This window comes from Stegodyphus dumicola, chromosome 11 (assembly GCF_044657685.1).
Source record: "Stegodyphus dumicola isolate Sdum_Otavi_A_Nest chromosome 11, ASM4465768v1".
Taxonomy (NCBI): Eukaryota; Metazoa; Arthropoda; class Arachnida; order Araneae; family Eresidae; genus Stegodyphus; species Stegodyphus dumicola.
This window is the reverse complement of record NC_140778.1, coordinates 130,846,780-130,866,506: the sequence shown is the minus strand read 5'-3', so window position 1 is coordinate 130,866,506 and position 19,727 is coordinate 130,846,780.

Genomic DNA, 19,727 nt, shown 5'->3' with positions numbered 1-19,727 from the left:
TTTAATGGGAAATAAATGGTAGAAATATGAGCATTCTATTTCATTGGTCAATGTTGATCATATAGAGACCGGATTAATGCCACTATTTATAAGCACTAATATGAGAGCTCCGATTTGATTTGTGGCTTTCCATGTTGAAAGCTAATCCCAAATTTGAAGTGACATCAAATTCAAATTGATGTATAAAATAGGAAAATTTTTTGAGGTTGTGTTCAAATAATTGCAGGCGAAAGAAATAGTTTTTTGGACGGCATGCTGCACCTTGATACAATATGAGGCAGCGCTGACATAGATCACATAAGCTCTGACAGTTTTCGTAATGTTGCTGCAACAGGTCATAAGATTAATAGCAAATTCTTAAGAGCTAATGGTCTTGAAATGAGATTTTGCGTCGAATCACTATAAATACTTCGTTTCACTTTTCATTCGAGTCAGTTGCCATTCCGCAAAATGTCAGATATTTACCTTCCAAATTGAACCGTCTGTTGTGGACGAACAAATGAAGCTGTTTGAAGCAATAGATGAGATTTCTAAGAACATTCGTTTCTTGGCTTTGAATTGGATTAATTTAAATAATTAAAATATCTAAATTCATGATGTATTTAATTAAATTATTGAATATTTTCATAGAATGAAGTTATATCTTTTTAACCCAAAAGGAACTATTACTTCTCGAAATGAAATTTTTTGTCGGATTTCTATCAACGGCGTATCACTTTTCAATTTGTTGCCACCAAATATTATCACCGTGTGTTATTTTTAACAAAATTAAATAAAATGCTGGCCATTAAAATTGCAACACCAGAAAGGGATGATCTGACGAACGTCAAAATCACACGAAAAAAAAAGAGGGTTTTTTTTTTTTTTTTTTTTTTTTTTTTTTTGTATTTCAGCGCGTTTATACGATGCAGAATGGAGAAACGACATTTGAAGCACTGCAAAAAAAAAAAAAAAAAAAAAAAAGTAGTGGATTTCTCATCCAGAAAGCGCTTTGTGAGGTCGGAGTTTGATCCGAATATCGTGTTATGCCTCGAACAAGAAGAGGAAATACTTACCAGCAGGTGTCGGAATTCGACAGAGGCAGGATCGTTGCCTCTCGAGAGTGCGGATTATCGTTCCGTGATATCGCCCTTCACACTGGTGACATCCAAACACAGTCATGAGAACATGGAATCAGTGGGTTGCTGAATGTCATACTGAACGGCATACTGCATCTGAATGTCCTCCCACTACTAACGCTCTAGAGGACATATATATTATAAGTTCGGCCCTGAAAAACCGTATAACCATATCACAGAGTCAGGAAATAGGCATGTTTGCAACACGCCCAGTATCCGCTCTCTCAACGTTTGCAGCGGTGTGGACTATCAGCACGGCGACCATTACTTGGACTTGGCAATGTAAGCATAGAGAGAGACGGCAACTCTGGTGCGTCGAACGACAAAGCTGGATACAGGAGTGGCACAATGTCGTCTTTTCAGACGAGTACCGGTTCTTTGTACAGTATTCTGATTGGCCGTATACGTGTCTGGAGGCTCCGAGGAGACGGTTCGTCTTCTGCTTGCATTCGATGTCCGCATAGGGGTCCTTCGTCTGGTGTGATGGTTTTAGCAGCCATTGGGTACACGACATCTTTAGTTCGGATTGGCGGTAATTTGAACGCAGATCGGTACATTTTCAACATCTTACGTCCGGTGGTTGTGCCCTATCTTCGAGGCCTGTCAAACGCCATTTTCCAACAAGATAATGCAAGAACGCATGTTGCTAGTTGCATCGAACGACAAAGCTGGATACAGGAGTGGCACAATGTCGTCTTTTCAGACGAGTCCCGGTTCTTTGTTCAGTATTCTGATGGCCGTATACGTGTCTGGAGGCTCCGAGGAGACGGTTCGTCGCCTGCTTGCATTCGATGTCCGCATAGGGGTCCTTCGTCTGGTGTGATGGTTTTAGCAGCCATTGGGTACACGACATCTTTAGTTCGGATTGGCGGTAATTTGAACGCAGATCGGTACATTTTCGACATCTTACGTCCGGTGGTTGTGCCCTATCTTCGAGGCCTGTCAAACGCCATCTTCCAACAAGATAATGCAAAAACGCATGTTGCTAGTTGTGGTCTGACCTTCCTGGATACATAAGGTGTTTCATTTCTGCCCTGACCTGCAAGGTCTTCATATCTCTCACCCTTTGAAAACATCTGGTCATGGGTTGCTGAGAGACTGGCTCGCCAGTCCTCTCCAGCTAATACAGTTGTTGAAGTGTGGCATAGTCTTGAAGCACATGGAATGAGTTGCCCGTTTCTGTCATCCGAGCCCAGTTCGACTCCATACCTAAGCGGATAAGGGAGATTTAGCTGCCAGTGATGGCTGCTTTTTCTACTCATTTCGCTCGCCTGTAAAGTCCCAAACTGCTTACAAATTTAATTATTTTGTCTTCATGCCGTACTGTTTACGTACAAGAAATATCTTTTTGTATTTGCTTTCGTTCACGGTGTTGCAATTTTAATAGCCAGCAGTGTATTAAAAAATCTGCATGCATGTAGTTATGGTCCTGGAATTGTGAAGAAACGTTAGTACCTAGTCATCAAATTTTTAATAACGTAGTCTTCCACCCTAACCTGTGCATCTGTAAGAACGGATTTTGAATTCTGAATTTATTTTATTATGTTTTTCATATTTTAGAAACTTTAAGAAATTTTAATTAATAAACTCAGCTGTCTAATCGCGAACACTGTAAGAAATAAAACATTTTCATCTTTAGTCCCTTAGGCTGTCTACCGGAAATTCTAAAGATATACTGTTCTTAAACATATTGTAATGTGTTTTTGCTTTGTAAAAGAATGTTATGCTGCGCAAGTGCGAAGAACGGGGTATTTATTAAATAAAGTTAACACATAAAACATTAATAACAATAAAGAATGTTTTCTAAGCCATTTTACTAAGAAACCTGGACACTGGTATGATGAACTATGAAAAGAAATAGAAAAAATATATGCCAACACTTAACACTGCATCGGGAATTCTAAATATATGCTGAGATGCTGCATTCAGAGTTTTTGAATTTATGAGTAAGCTGTATGCCGCGTTGGTGCGAAGAAAACGAAGCTTAATAATTCCCCAATAAGAAAAAAATGAGTCAGTAGAAGTGAATGCGGGAGCAGACTGATAGATTGCGAGATCAGAGATCATAAAAAAAAAACTTTACAAACCTTTTTGGGCGACCGTTAAATTCTGAAAACTTTCAATTTTTCTTTACTTTAAACGTTAGAACTGCAGTATATGATATCATATTTGATTTCCGAAATCAGGTGGATAAACATCTCCCGGAGTTATCCGATATATGTTTTAGATTCCATAAAGAGAGTGATACTGAAACAAAGGACATATTGTCTGGTTTTATTTCAGTGGAAGTTCTACCGGAAGCTACTAAAGAGATCATATGAGACTTAATTTTAAAAACATTAATCACACTTTTACTTCTAAAGATTTTGTTACTGGTCAAAGCAAATCAATCAATGTTTGAAAATCCACCAAAAACATCAGAAATCGCTTTGAAATTTCATGTTATCTTCTTCCAAAAAATTGTTTTTTGCTGTATCCAATGAATCAAGCAGTAGAAATGAGAGTTTTAGTATGTTTGTTAAGCGAAGATATGTGCAAAAATTCCTTTTATCTTTGACTTTAATTAATTTAAGTTTTGCATTTCTAGATAGGTGAATTCTGTTTCGTGCCAAGAAAGATGATACGTGACGAAATTTCAAAGGTTTTGTACCCAGCCGATAAAAAACATTATCCTGTTGTTGCATATGACTTTATTGGAAGGTCCAATTCGTACATATAAAACAGATGAAATATCACGCACAAACAATGATATATAATAAAAAAAAGTTTCAGTTAAAGTAAGAACAAGAACAAATGAACATGGGAACTAAAGTAAAAAGTTAAAAATTTAAACAAGGACAGGAACATAAGAGATGTAGTCTTCCAAAGACGTTCGTGGAAGTTCTGGCATTTCAGTATAGTTTATTTTAGTAAACTATACTGAAATGCCAGAAGTCTCTGAAATGACAGAAGTCTCAGAAACGTGCCAGAAATCTTTGAAATGACAGAAGTCTCAGAAACGTGCCAGAAATCTCTGAAATGACAGAAGTCTCAGAAACGTGCCAGAAGTCTCTGAAATGACAGAAGTCTCAGAAACGTGCCAGAAATCTCTGAAATGACAGAAGTCTCAGAAACGTGGTGAGATTTATCTCACCACGTTTCTGGGACTGTTTATCTAGTTCTTGGCATATACAAAGATGCTCTGCATTCATGATGCGCGAATTACAAATGTGGTATATACTAGTTAGAAGGATGCCAATTTTATTAGGGTGATGATGTGTGGCATATACTAGATAGAAGGATGCCAATTTTATTAGGGTGATGATGTGTGGCATATACTAGATAGAAGGATGCCAATTTTATTAGCGTGATGTGTGTGTCATACACTAGATAGAAGGATGCTAATTTTATTATGGTGATGTGTTGGCATATACTAGATAGAAGGATGCCAATTTTATTAGGGTGATGTGTGGCATATACTAGATAGAAGGATGCCAATTTTATTAGGGTGATGTGTGGCATATACTAGATAGAAGGATGCCAATTTTATTAGGGTGATGTGTGGCATATACTAGATAGAAGGATGCCAATTTTATTAGGGTGATGTGTGGCATATACTAGATGAAAGGATGCCAATTTTATTAGGGTGATGTGCCAGGAAATCATGACCTGTTTGCAGTCTGAAGTTTGCCACAGCCTCTTTACGGGGTTTCTGACAAAACGTTTTCCAAGTGTCCTGAATATTAGCACAGGATCTGCCTGTTGATTTTTCTCCCTCGTCAGATTTAAGAGTATCCATTAATTTCTCAAAAATATGCTTTTTTAAGTGACTCTATAGGAAGTGGTTTACTGTCTCGTGGCTCAAGTGTTTCTTCCCTTGTGTCTGCCGTTTCGTTACCGTTGATACCTACATGCGAAAGGATCTATTGAAAAAAGTTTGTTTTGTTGCATTTATAAAGAAAGTAAAACGAAATTTTAGGTTTTAGAGTTCTGCTGCCTATCAGAATGACATCAACTGACGTCCTGAGTAAAATAATTTGCAGCTACTGTAAGTATAAAATAATTAACACAAAATAGTTTTGGTGTAATGCGTAAACAATTGGCTACAATTTGCTAAAAGTATTAAAAGTTTTCAAACAATTGTAATTAAATGTTTATTAAATGTCAAGTGCCTTTGAAATGTTTCTATACACGTTCTATTAAAAATAATTGTTATTTAACTCTGAAGCGATAACTGAATATAAAAGTGAGGGCTTTTAAATAAATGGCCGTAAATAATTATTTAAATAATCAATGAATAAATTTTCTGAGCTGTAGGAAATGGATAAATTATTTATTTAAGTCGTAAAAATATTTATAGATGTAATAAAGATGAAAAGCTTCTTTTTCTGGATTATTTCAATTAACTAAATTTGGAACCGTAGGTGTACATAGAACTTAAAAATTTTGCTTTGGCAGCAGCCCGCTGATTCAGTATACGAAACGAATTAAAAGAGAGAAAATAGTTATTGATTTTTTAAAAAAAGTAATTTCTAAATTCAGTGATGCAATGAACATATAAATAAAACAAATAATTCGAGCGCAAAATTGGAGTTGGGAGAAATAAAAGTCAGAAAATATATTGGAATCTTCAAAGAGACGTACATTAAATTCAAAACTAAGAACGGAAGAACTTCAAAGAAAATGATAAGTTTATATATATGGATTTATAAAGCATTTCAAGAGAATGAAATGGAAAATATCAAAATTTCAATTGTAAAAAACTAAAAATGCATTTGGAATGTAGAAAACAAGTTAGTCAAAATGCATACAAACAAATAGAATGCAAGAAGGTTATTAGATTCAATGCATACGATAAAAATTAAGGAAGAATATGTATTGCAGTAACTATATGGAAAGCTAAATTATTGAAGAAATCAAATAACATGAATCAGCTTTATATTTGTAAACAACAAGAATCAGATAATATTTGCAAGAATCAGATAATATTTGTAAACAACAAGAATCAGCTTTATATTTGCTAATATAACGCTGATTCTTGTTTTTGACTTTTTCCATAATTCTTATTCGTCGTGTTATTTAATCTAAATTATGAGAAAGATTTTAGTTATTATTAAACTGTAATAGAATAATATTTTTACCCTGGACAGCGAAGGACATATAAGTAATTCTTTGAGCAGGATATAAAAAGTAAGAAATACATGAAAAGGAAAAATCTTAAAAATGTATAAAAATAGAAAAATAGAAAAAGTAAAAACAAAAATTAAAAATGAAACCATCTTCAGGGCTGGAAGTTGAAACCATTTTTTCAAAAAGAGTTAAAAATATATTTTGATATGTAATTTGAGCAGTTTCAGAATATTTTTGAAAAGCACAATGCCCGAAAGCACACTAAAAATTAAAGTATGTTAAGAGTCAGTTCATTTTTTCTCCACATAAAAATATCTTTGAGGAATGATCAAACTTTATTTTTAGCTTTTAAGTTTTCCCTTAAAACCTACTTCTCTATGAACGCTTTCCATCCATACCTCCCGAGTGCTTTGCCTTAAATAATTGTCTTATAATTTTGCTACTGTAATGTGTTTGCAAAGTTTGGCTGTTTAATGTTAATGCAGTTATTTCTTTCTATCGGCGAGTCATCGGTTTTACAGCTATTGCGTAAATACAGAATTAAAATTCAAACTTAACAATTTGGGCGACATGCCTAAAGTTACAATTACTACAAATGCTTTCTGTCAATACATGATACGTGACTGTTTCTCTCAATTAGTCACTCATTAATCAAACTGGAACTGCAAACGGGAAAATCTGTAGCCTTTGATACATATATAAGAGATATAAATGCTGTTAGGTACCGCAATGGCATTCATTTCTATACGAATCTATTTCAATTAATTTAATTATTTTTAATCCGTCTTTCGCATTCTCTTAATTTGCCTAACTTTCTGATCTTGGAAATAATGTAACTTGAATTAAAGAGAAGGTAGGGAATGTTTAAAAAGGCGTAACTGTAAATCATACGTAAAAATAGTTGTTACAAACAAATTGATTGTTATTTATCAACAGAAAAGGTCTAATGCAGTCTAAACATATTAGACCTCTTAGTAGCAAACAGGAAATGTTGTATTAAAAATCACGTGTGCTAACGTTGTAATTGTCGTATGAGTTATGGCCCACATGCATAGGAGCATCAAAAACAGGCTTGGTGAACTGGCGAGAAGCCTTTGTGTCAGAACACTAATAAACAGCAGTAAAGTGTCGTAAGAGGTTTCCTTCTAAGCATGAACGAAACGTATGCAAGCTACTCGTCCGATGTGAATTCAGTTGCCTGAGGCCCACATAAGTACATGAATAAACTGAGAATACCAAAGTCACTAATGTGGAGGATTCGTCTCGCTAGATTCCAGGAGTTACAGAAAACAACACTGCAGTCCTAGGTAACCTGATTCAGGAATCTAGTACATGATAAAGAAGAAAGTAAAATATATAGTCACTTATGTTGAATCCGCCTGATATCATTCGTCCCGAATCATCGAATGATGTCCCGAGTCATCAGTTTGATTAGAAAGAAGAAAATCATTAAAACCTGTGTGCCATTGTTGCTGATATTTCATGTTATTGATTTGTTATTCACCCAATGACATGATTTGGATTATTTTATGATCTTGAGTTTCCTTCTGGGGGCGAAAAAGATGTTTTTACAGATGGTTCTGCAATTAATGGGGGAGTGGGTAGCACTATGGTAATTTATTTTCATGGAGTGGAAATAGATAATGTGAGAATAAAACTTAAACGAATGAATTCGGTTTATCGAGCAGAACTATACGCATTGACAGAGACTTTGAACTGGATTAATAAAAAATTAACAGTTAGATGTCTTTAAATATTTATACTGATGCCCTATCTGCGCTTCAGGCACTCACCCAACCAGATTATAAAAATCAACTAATTAATGAAATAAAAGATTTGCTTTAAAAGGCTGAAAGAAAACATATTGTTAAATTGCATTGGGTGAAAGCACACAGTGGAATCGTCGGAAATGAAAGAGTGGACACCCTTGCTAAATGGCGGCAGTTGGGGATGGGGCTGATAATTTTGATATCCAAGATTCAAGAAAAACGACCATTGCTGAAATGGAAAACTGGATTTATACAGAATGGGATTTTCGCTGGGAGTCGTCCAATAAGAAAAAAGAGTTAATGAAAAATATAAAGTTTAACAAGAAGATGAATATATAAATCAGGTACTGACTAATCATGGGCGTTTCCCGGCTTATTTTAGCTGGTGCCATCTACAGAATAATGATAAATGTTTAATTTGTGATACGGTTGAGCACGCCAAGCACTTCGTCGATGAATGTACGCTTACCTGGAGTGCAAGAGAGAAATACAGAATGAATTTTAAGGAAGATTTTTAAAAAAACTATTCAAATTTGGAAGATTTTGCAGAGATAGAGCTGGAATTCGGCTCTGAGACTCAGATTTTTGAGTTTATATGTTTTTTCCCCTTATATTTCTTTTTCTGGCGAGTCACATTTTTTTTATCATAGGGCCGGCTCGTGCCGGCTAGGAGGATCGGGGCTGTGCCCTTATAATAATAATGTTAATAATGATAATAATAATATTATTGATTTCGGAAACGAAAGCTTGACATGCAGATGTTTACTAAAGATTCTGAAACTGGTATGAGCTTTTTAATGAAAGTTTCTACATTTATCTTTACTGACGATCAAACCTGGGTACAATTCTAAGTGAAACATAGCTTTCGAATGACAATGAACGTCGGTCGATGGTGTTGAAAATCATTGTGAAAATGCATTTATACAGTATCTCCGCACATATCCCAAATCTGCTATCAGTACATTGAACTATTCGGGGAATTATAATGTATATTCATTATATAATTATTTTAGCGGTATAGGTTACGTATTATATTGTCGACGGTGAATGTTGACTACCACTGAAACATGACAATTGGCAGAGACGCCACCAATACTACGCCAATTTTTCATGTGGTATTCTAGTCAGTCTCTCTGCATAAGTCACCAAATAGTCACTGTTGGGGACCTAGCTACTTTTTTTGCGATTCGTAAAAATGCTTCATCTGTTTCTTCTCTTTTGTTAGGATTTTTTATGTTACCAGAAGATATGTTTAGAATGCTAAGCATATAAATTTCTCAATCTGTTACTATATTGTAAGTCATATCTTTTTTTTTATCTCGTTTCCCTTTTCAATAGATGTTAAGTCACTCGATCAGAAGTAAAAGCTTCGGAGTGCAGGCACAAATATGATTCTACATTCCTGGAACTGCGTAGATTTCGAATGGATATTCTCTTGCCCTGATGTCTCACGTAGCATTAAAGTTGTTTATCTGCTTTCGAAAAAATTATCATACATCAAATAAAATACACATTTATTTCACGGTAGGAACTCATAATTTAAAAAATAATCCACTGCTTGCTGTTCTGTAGAAGGGGGATTCCAAATTCCAATAACGTTTGTTTCAAAATGCAAGAAACATTTTCAGCGTTTACAATTAATTTGTTCATAAAAGCAAAATTGGGTTTATCGAAAATTAATCGCATGTTACATCACAAGAACCATGCGTCATCGCATGTTGCATCAAAAGAAGCATTATTCTTCATTATTCTTATGCCATGACGTCACTGTTATCCATAATCGGCGCGACATCGATTTGCTTATCGACATTTTCATGATTGAGGTGGTAATATATAAGTAATTTTTGGTATTTGCAATAAATATTCTGTAAATAAAATATAGTGATTTTGCAGCCGTTTCAATAGTATACCTTCTCTTTATTCGAATATTTTACGCTGTAACAAAATGTTCCGAAAAAAATTAAATTTCTTTATTTACATTGCAACAAATACATATCTGACCCACATAATAAGTGTATGCATGGATCGGATATCGTAGGCTGTTGTCCCAATTATTACGCATATTTTGAACTCAGTTATGAAAGAAAAATATTATTCGGAACGTATGGTTCGGATATGTCGTAGGCTGATGTTCCAGTTATTGTGCATATTTTGAACACAATTATAAAAGAAAAATACTATTCGGAACGTATGGTTATATATCATGGGCTGTTGTTCCAGTTATTGTGCATATTTTGAACTCAATCATGAAAGAAAAATATTACTCGGAAAATATGGTTCGGATATATCACAGGCTGTTGTTCCAGTTATTGTGCACATTTTAAACTCAATTATGAAAGAAAAATATTATTCGGAACGTGTGGTTCGGATATATCCTAGGCTGTTGTTCCAGTTACTGTGTATATTTTGAACTCAATCATGAAAGAAAAATATTATTCGGAACGTATGTTTCGGATGTCGTAGGCTGTTGTCCCAGTTATTATGCATATTTTCAACTGACTTTTAAAAGAAAAATATTATTCGGAACGTACGGTTCGGATGTCGTAGGCTGCTTTCCCAGCTGTTTTGCATATTTTAAACTCAACTATCAAAGAAAAATAGTATATGTAATAAACAAAAATTTAAGAATGTACAAGTAAATGAAGAATTTTATTGTGCGAAAAGATTCATTTAATAACCGATAGTATAAGCGACAATAATTAATGAACATCACTAAAATGCACATAATTAGAATAAAAAATTGTTAAGTTATCTTACTTTGAAAGAAAGTAAATAATTAATAAAAGTTTCCTGTCATAGAATGATCCAAATATATTCCAGTATTTCTTTTCAGGTTTTTTGAAGCAGCCATAGATAGTGATAACCTTTGCATACAAAGGCTTTGCCAATGAAAATATTGATCCCTTTCTACGGCAGAAGGGATTCTCCAATTAATTATCGAGCGCAAAAAAGTGAAAGATTCTGACTCCCCATGCGGCGCAATTTCATTTTTGAAAGGTAAGTTTATTTTTTACATACACTTATACGCTATGGGATTTCCTTAAATAAAGAAATAAAATTTCTTTTTTACTTAGTTAAGTGAAATATGACATTTAATTACAAAGTTGCGTAATAAATTACAGGATATCAGCAGGGTTGCAACATATTGCTGAAAAGATTTAGTGCATTTCATGACATAAAAATTGCTGTTAATATTACAGAATAAATTAGCTGTTAATATCATAGCTCTGTTTCATTAATTACGAAATATATCAATGATTCATATTCAGACAGTACTTTATATAATACCTGGGACTGAATTCATTAAATAACAATGAAACTTGGAGCGTTCATATCTGATATTGTAAAGTATTATTTACTATTGCTTGCAATTCGCCCTTTAAAATTATTTTCAATGTATTTTTCACGTATCACTAAATGCAAATACAATAGATTCCCGTACGACGCGGAGGATACGTTCCGTGTAATAGCAAATCGCGTTATATGGGACATACATCCAACCAGTCATTGGCGCCTTTTTCAAATTCCACGCGCCGTGATATAGGTTTGTCTCCGCGTGCTGCGCTGATTGTCTTCTGGACAAAATATTGGTTGAGAGGGTTTTCTTGTTATCAATGAGACAGATATCACCGAATTAAATAATTACAATTAATATATTGATGAAATAAAACTATCATAATTAGCATATGGTTCTCATTCTAGTAACGAGAAGAAAAATTCTGCATTAAAACATCTTCCTTATAAATACACAATCAAAGTTTTTTAATGAAAAGGTTTCGGTAATTTCTCAGAATCTGACATTTGTATAAATACGTATGTGAATTTAAAGAAATACATAACGGTAATGTTTATCTATATATTTACTATTTATTTGTGCTGCTATTTAATACCTAGAGACATGTTTGTAAACGCTAGTGTAAATTCTTAACCACAGAACTTACTGCTGGGAGCAGCAAATTTATTGAGTTAATTCCGTACAGCGACACTTATTAATTCTGAGCTGCGAAAGTGTTTGTGTAAATCTCAGGCAGCGAACATTTTGTCCAACATCACGAAATGTTTCTGTTTTACCAGCTAATTTATCCAACGAATGTGACCGTTTTATTCCGCGGTAAAATTGCTTGTTTAATCACGATAAATACGGTAAAGTTCTAACATTCTGCTGAAGAAATGACTTCTAAAAGTATTATATCAAACAACGAACAATCCAAATATTCCAAATTATTTTCTTAGTCGTTCTTATGTTTAATACCAGAATGAAGTTGTGCACTTTCGTTTAGCTTCAGAAGTTTAATTTGAGACTTACGTAGCATTTAGTTTATGTATTATCATATTTGAAACGTCTTAGTTTGTAATTCTACGTAAGAGTACAACTATGTATATTTATTCTAATAATGTTCAGTACATTTACACAGGAAATATAAAACAGCGTATTTGCGAACGTGCATGCCACATAATCAACATTCAAAGGAATAACGCAAAGTCTGGAATAGACACGCATTTTTGTCCCCGAGGAATGTTTCCAGTGGTCGTTGCTAAGGGATATTTCTGGGCATCTCGCCCAAATATGCCAAATAAGAAACATTTTGTTCTGTTTTTAGTGACGGACGGGTAAGTAAATGTGCAGTAGGTCAAGTTCATTCGGAAGCAGAGTGATATTAAGTCCCTTTATTTGACAGAACTGTTGCCGAATGCATAGATTTAATATGGTTTTGAAATATTTGAGTAAATTTGGTTATTGAAAAATATTTTGTGACATTTAATATAATTGATTTCTCTTCCTAATTCTATAATGCATTTCGGTATTACTCAGCCAAAATTTTACAGAGCAATATGTCCATCCTTAAGTCATGCGAAGACAAATAAACGTATTGCTAAGCTATGCAACGTACTGTTTTCCAGTTTTGCAGGTTTCTTTGCTCCTGATGAAGAGGGAACTGAATTGTGTGCCCTCGAAATTAATTGAGATCTTGACTAAATTTACGTTAACACAAGGTTCTTGCTTTGTTAATTTTATGATTCTACGTTATGTTAGATATAGTTAGTGAGATATAGTTAACCTAGATGTAAATCATATTAAATCCAAGAGAGAAACCTTAGCCTCTAATTTAATGTGAAACTAAATATTTATAGGATATTGATAAAGTTTTTGCTGAAACTTCACTTAAAAAATAAAATGAGAGTAATTTAAAAAAAAAATTTGCCACAATATTAGCCATTTCTTGGTGCCAGCCATTTTCTTGGTGACAAACGTATATTTTGTGGCACTAAAAATGGCTAAACAATTTTTGGCATTAGAAACTTCTGTAATTTAGTCCTTTCAATGTTCGATTCATATTTCGTAATGCTAAGCGCTTGTTACCATCTTGCAAGCACTGGAGTGCCATGAAGCAGATAATTATGGTAGGCATTTGTGGAGGGATGTATGATGTCTTGCTTTTTAAATATGTCCTTGTTCGCAGTACCTCGAGAGGGAGTGGTGACCCGGCTCGTGGGAATTAATCTTTGAGTCTCTGAGTAGTGGGAGTTGAGATCGGCCCTGTGGATCTCTTCGTGATGGTCTCCCGTCGGTCTCTTCTCCGATGAATTAAATTGTCGAGGAAAGTTTTCTCCCTCTGCAGAGACCGGGAGGGGTGGCGCTCTCTCTGATTGGTTCTTAAGAAAATCTTAGAATCTTTCCTGGGTAATCTTCTTTAATTGAACTTAAAGCAAACTGAACGTTTTAGAATAGAACTTGTTTTTAGTTTCAACAAAGAAATAGTGAGTTTTCTAATATTTACTTCAGTAATTTGTTTCCCTTCTATTTTCACAACTGAATTTTAGACACTTTTATATAACTTTGCACGTTTCTAAGTGACTTTCTGAAAACTCCTAAACGTGAATAAACATCACAAAATACTATGAATAGAAACATAAAGTAATGAATTCATTTAGAAATATCTGCATTCGTTATGAATATATATGTCTATTGTTCACCAATTGTGATGTTAACGCAATTCAAGGTATCTTTATTTTAAGGCTTATGGCATACGAAGGCATCTTTATTTTTAAGGCTTATGGCAGTGCTGAATTCAAATAATCTAAATTTACTATCTACCAAACACCACAAATATTCCAAAATATGTTTGCAAAAAATAAAGTTAGAGAAAATTTAATTTTTAGTAAAATTAGTTTAAAATAGTGTTTTTATTAAAAGTAGTTAGTAGTTGACAAAGGATACAGTAGAGAGGGGGAAATTTAATTTTAAGTCAAAGTATTTTAAGATAGTGTTTTCAGTGAAAGTGATTAGTAGTTGAAACAGGATAGAGAAGGGAAATTTAAATTTTAGTAAAAGTAGTTTAAAATAATAATTTAGGAAGCGTAGATAGTGGAAAAAGGATAGATTAGAGAGGGGACTGGATATTTAGTATAAGTAGTTTAAAATAATAATTTAGGAAGCGTAGATAGTGGAAAAAGGATAGATTAGCGAGGGAACATTTAATTTTTAGTATAAGTAGTTTAAAATAATATTTTTAGTAAAAGTAGTTAGTAGATGTAAAAAAGACAGATTTGAGAGTAGAAATTTAATTTTTAGTAAAAGTAGTTTAAAATAGCATTTTTAGTGAAAGTAGTTAGTAATCGAAAAGGAACAGAGTAGAGACAGGAAATGTAAAAATAGTTTAAAATTAAAAGATGCATGTAAGTGAACAATTACGAAAACAAAAAAACAATAAAACAAAAAATGTTTAGATATTATTACATTAATTAAAAACATTATATCTTTAATAATTTATACTTAAGAATCTTTCGCCTTTTGCAGGTGAAGTAAAAAATATTCGATTTCTGCTTAATGTACTCTTCAAGATTCTGAATGAGTTTCAATTGCTTATCTTACTCGTGTTTTTGACATTTCGAATGCTGTTACTCGCGATACAAACACTTTATATTTGACATAGTGCGATAAGATGAAATCAAGTTGTGTTAACTCTGTTCTAGAGACACGAAGTGTCTGAAGAGTCTGGTGACCTTGTTTCCAGATCTATTTGCTCATCAAAACGTTTATACACGAAGTTTCATAATCAGTTTTTTTTCCCTCATGTACTGAGTTTGCTTCATCGGCATTTTGCTTTTCCTACCAAAACTTTCACGACGAAGTTTTGTTTTATTTACGAAATTATTGTTCTTAAGTGTATATGTAACTTTAAAACAGAAGTATGAAAGCCCTTAAATATAATCAGGTCTGTGGAAGCGAGATCTAACAAATGAAAAAAAAAAATAAATAAAAAAAATAAAAAACAAAATCTGAAATGTTTCAGATTTTAAATTACGTCCAAAGGGGCGTTTTTTAACATTTTGTGTGTTACCTTTCTTTATTAAATATCACGTTCCTCGCACTTAAACCATAAGATCCAGTGCAACAGCAATATCGCAAAATAGTTTTAAAACGAGCATATCTTTAGAATTTCCGATACAGAGACTCACGCGCTGGAGATAAAAATGTTTTTTCTGCACAACGTTGCCATTGCTCGCTTTGAAATCCTTGAGTTTGTTAATCAAAAATTCGTCAAAGTTTTAAAAAAATAGGAAATCGATCATAAAACAAATTTCAAATTTCAAATTTGGTCTTCCACATGCTCATATTCGTTGGAGGATTACGTTATTCAAAATTCGATGACTCTATGTACCGTTGTTTTATCACAATACGAGAAATATACATACATTTATGCAGATTTTTCATTATTTAATTTCTTCAAATATAATGCAGGACTCTAACATTTTGTGGCAACAGTTTGAAAAGTGAACCGACATTTATGAGTCCGACGCAAAATGCCAAAACGAAACTAATAGTCCTTCGGGATTCAAATCCCTTTGGACTAAAAACGCGGTAAGTTGTGGATCTCTTGCTCTAATGGGAACATTAATGAAATTTGGATTGCGTTTTTTATGTCTCGAAAGCACGACTTACGAGATATATTTAATATTTATATATTGCATTGTTCTACCATACGCATTTTGACCCAAAATCGGACATTTTTAAAAATGATACGTCGATTCCTTTTCCACACTTTGATTCTATAACTGAAATTATGCCCAAATAACCCATACGGTACTTCTTACACATAGCTTAGAGTGTCTGAGCTTACTATTTTTATTTAATATAGCATTAAAGGCATTTACGTATCCTAAGTTGCCAGAATATTTGCTTTTAACTTTTAATGTTGCATCTCCAAATACTGTATAATTTTATGCACTCTCATATATAATTGTATTTTGTGGCATTTTCACATTTTCTAATATGAGATAAAATGCGTATGCCTTAAAAGATTGATACAACATCTTCCTCACTATTTTTAAACATAATAGTGATGTCATGTTTTGAAAGCACTGATAAAATACAACATTAAGAGCTACTAATAATACTCCTCTCTTCTCGAGACGATGGATTATATGAGACTTGGCTTATTTGGCTTATTTGATCATGGCTATCTGCCTAAGGGGAGGTATGCTTAAGTTATGAAGATTGCTTAATAAATCGGGGTAATAATGCCCCGATTTTTCTAGGAGGAATTGTCTTATATACAGGTTGCACATGGGGAAAAGCACGAAAACGTCCATGCAACCAGTCCGTTCGCGGGGCTGGAAACTTGGTGTGTTGTGGTGTATTTAATTATGGCAATGCACACTAGGGCTATCTGCCTAAGGGGAGGGATGCCTTCGTGGAGGACTTTCTAAGGGAAACTGGCTCGTATACACGTTACACATGGGGAAAACCACGAAAACACCCATGCAGCCAGCCCGTTCGCGGGATTCGAACCTCGGACCGAACTACCAGTGTTCAGCGACTTTACCGCTCGGCCGCTGGTGGGCCTGGAAGCTTGGAGAGAACTACCAGTGTTCAGCGACTTTACCGCTCGGTTGCAGGTGGTCTCCGGATTATACGAGAGTGACAGAGGTTAGGATTGCCAGCTATTTGTCAACAATACCTTACGATTTGTTTATAAGCTTGGTATTGTTTAAATTATATTTCAAGTCACTGAATTGTGAGGTCTGATATCAAAATTCCTTTTTCTCTTTTTTTAAAAGTCTTAATTTAAGCGCTCACCATTATGCAGATTCACCCTTTTTGCTGAATGGAAGATATCATATTTACAGAAGTTGAATTAATATGTATTAATTAAAATTTAATGCTGGTCTTAAAATTGTCGTCTGACGTAGTTTTTTTTGAGCTTATTGAAACTAATGCCAAGCAAACACTGAATATTTAAAATTAGTTATGTACGTTAAAGATCTTAATGACAGATATTTCATTCTGCGCCATTCGTAGGTGTTCCGCTCTGTACTACTCATTGAATTCTGCTTCGTTATATTAAAGTAAGAGTCCTTTCTACTTCAAGAAATTTTACATGGTGCAGTAATAAGTACGACTTCCAATTTTGACCTCATTTTAGGTATAAAATGCTTATAAAAGTCTTCTCTCACTTCCCGTTCACTTCATTTCTCTCATTTCTCGTGCCATACAGATGAGGCCGAAGTAACATATTCCTTTCCAATTGTGATCACTTATACTTCCTTTAATGTTCCAACTACGTTCTAACTTTTACCTTCTAATCATTTGGAGAAAAGTGCTCTATTTTCTCCTCCTTCTTACAACGGGTCTTCTTGGGCTACTTGGCTTAAATTCCGATGAGCGTTAAGAAGTAGCGTAGTTACAAAAAGTATCCAGACACTTAAATGTACAAAATCTTTCACAAGGTCGAGACTGGATATGCACGTTTCGAATTCGTATTTGTTTCATGCTTATACCAGATCATTCAAATGCATATTCAGTTATTTTTATAATGAAAAGCTGAACTACAGAAATCATGTGCACTTATATTAGGGAACTTCTTTTTCCTAAGATACAAGGAAACACAATGACCTCTCACCCGAAATTATCAATACATAAACATAATTCCTACAGATAATTTTATTGTGATATACCGCAATCTGGGTTTTTCACTCGTAACTGATATTTCTGGCATGTTTTATAAACCATTGTATGAGTTATTCGTATTTGCAATATGAACGCACGTTGGAAAAGAGGAAGAAAAGTCTTACAACATCAGCGATCTTTTATAAAGGATTAAAATTCTAGGGCCGCCCAACTGGTATAATGGTTAACGTCGCTGATTGCCGTGTTGAAGGGGCCGAGTTCGAACTCAGGAGAAAGCATGGGTATTTGTCAAAGTATAGTGTCTGTGCGGCATGGTGACACTCTATGCAGCGAGCCGAAAGTCCTCTCGTGTGGTTTGTTAGAAGAGGAGAGGAGTTTGAGACCCCCAGACCCGTCCGCCCAGGATGCTTTCTATCAAAATTGGGGGGGGAGTGACCAAAGCCATGCTGTCACCTGTTGGTTGTTGCCAACGACAGACGTAAACTCGCGCTCGTTGCCACGGGCAAAGTCGTTGGTTTGGGCTGTTGTTACTGTCAGAAAAATTAGCATAAGTAACAACAGAAACAAGAAAATTCGAAGCCGAATTAGAGATAGTACACGTTTAAGAGGAATTTATAATTGACACAAATAAATATATTAAAATTGTTCAAAGTATGACTTAAATGAGAGAGAGTTTATCCTTGCAGATTACGTACTCTGTAAAAGAGACGGATTGGAAGAAAAAAGATTTGAAATATGTAGGAATTATCCATAAAACAAACTCCAGCCTAACAGTGAATTTTGTCCAACTTTAAAGTGCAGAATAACGTTTTTTACTTTAATATGTTACTATAATTAATTTAGTTGTTAACGTTCAAATTTATTAATATGAGAGCAATGAAATTTTGTATTTTTTTTTTAAAATAGCAACCACTATTTATGACAAAACTACTATTCTGCAAAAAAAAAAGAAAAAAAAAAAAAAAAAAATCTGAAATGTTTCAGATTTTAAATTACGTCCAAAGGGGCGTTTTTTAACATTTTGTGTGTTACCTTTCTTTTTTAAATATCATGTTCCTCGCACTTAAACCATAAGATCCAGTGCAACAGCAATATCGCAAAATAGTTTTAAAACGAGCATATCTTTAGAATTTCCGATACAGAGACTCACGCGCTGGAGATAAAAATGTTTTTTCTGCACAACGTTGCCATTGCTCGCTTTGAAATCCTTGAGTTTGTTAATCAAAAATTCGTCAAAGTTTTAAAAAATAGGAAATCAAATCAATCATAAAACAAATTTCAAATTTCAAATTTGGTCTTCCACATGCTCATATTCGTTGGAGGATTACGTTATTCAAAATTCGATGACTCTATGTACCGTTGTTTTATCACAATACGAGAAATATACATACATTTATGCAGATTTTTCATTATTTAATTTCTTCAAATATAATGCAGGACTCTAACATTTTGTGGCAACAGTTTGAAAAGTGAACCGACATTTATGAGTCCGACGCAAAATGCCAAAACGAAACTAATAGTCTTTCGGGATTCAAATCCCTTTGGACTAAAAAAAAAAAAAAAAAAAAAAAAAAAACATAGAATTTTTTATGCGTCCAGACTCTGAAATCAAAGGTTTATCACTTTGGAATCTGTTTAACTTAATTTACAAAACCTCTCCAATTAATATTTACATCTCATTATGTATGATTTTTTCGCGCTTTGGTCTAAACAGGTTTTTCCATAATTTGTTGTTTTAGCTCATCTTGTGGATTAATGATATTTTGATACTTAGCGATATGATATTAATCGTATCAGAAATTATATATTAAAATTTTG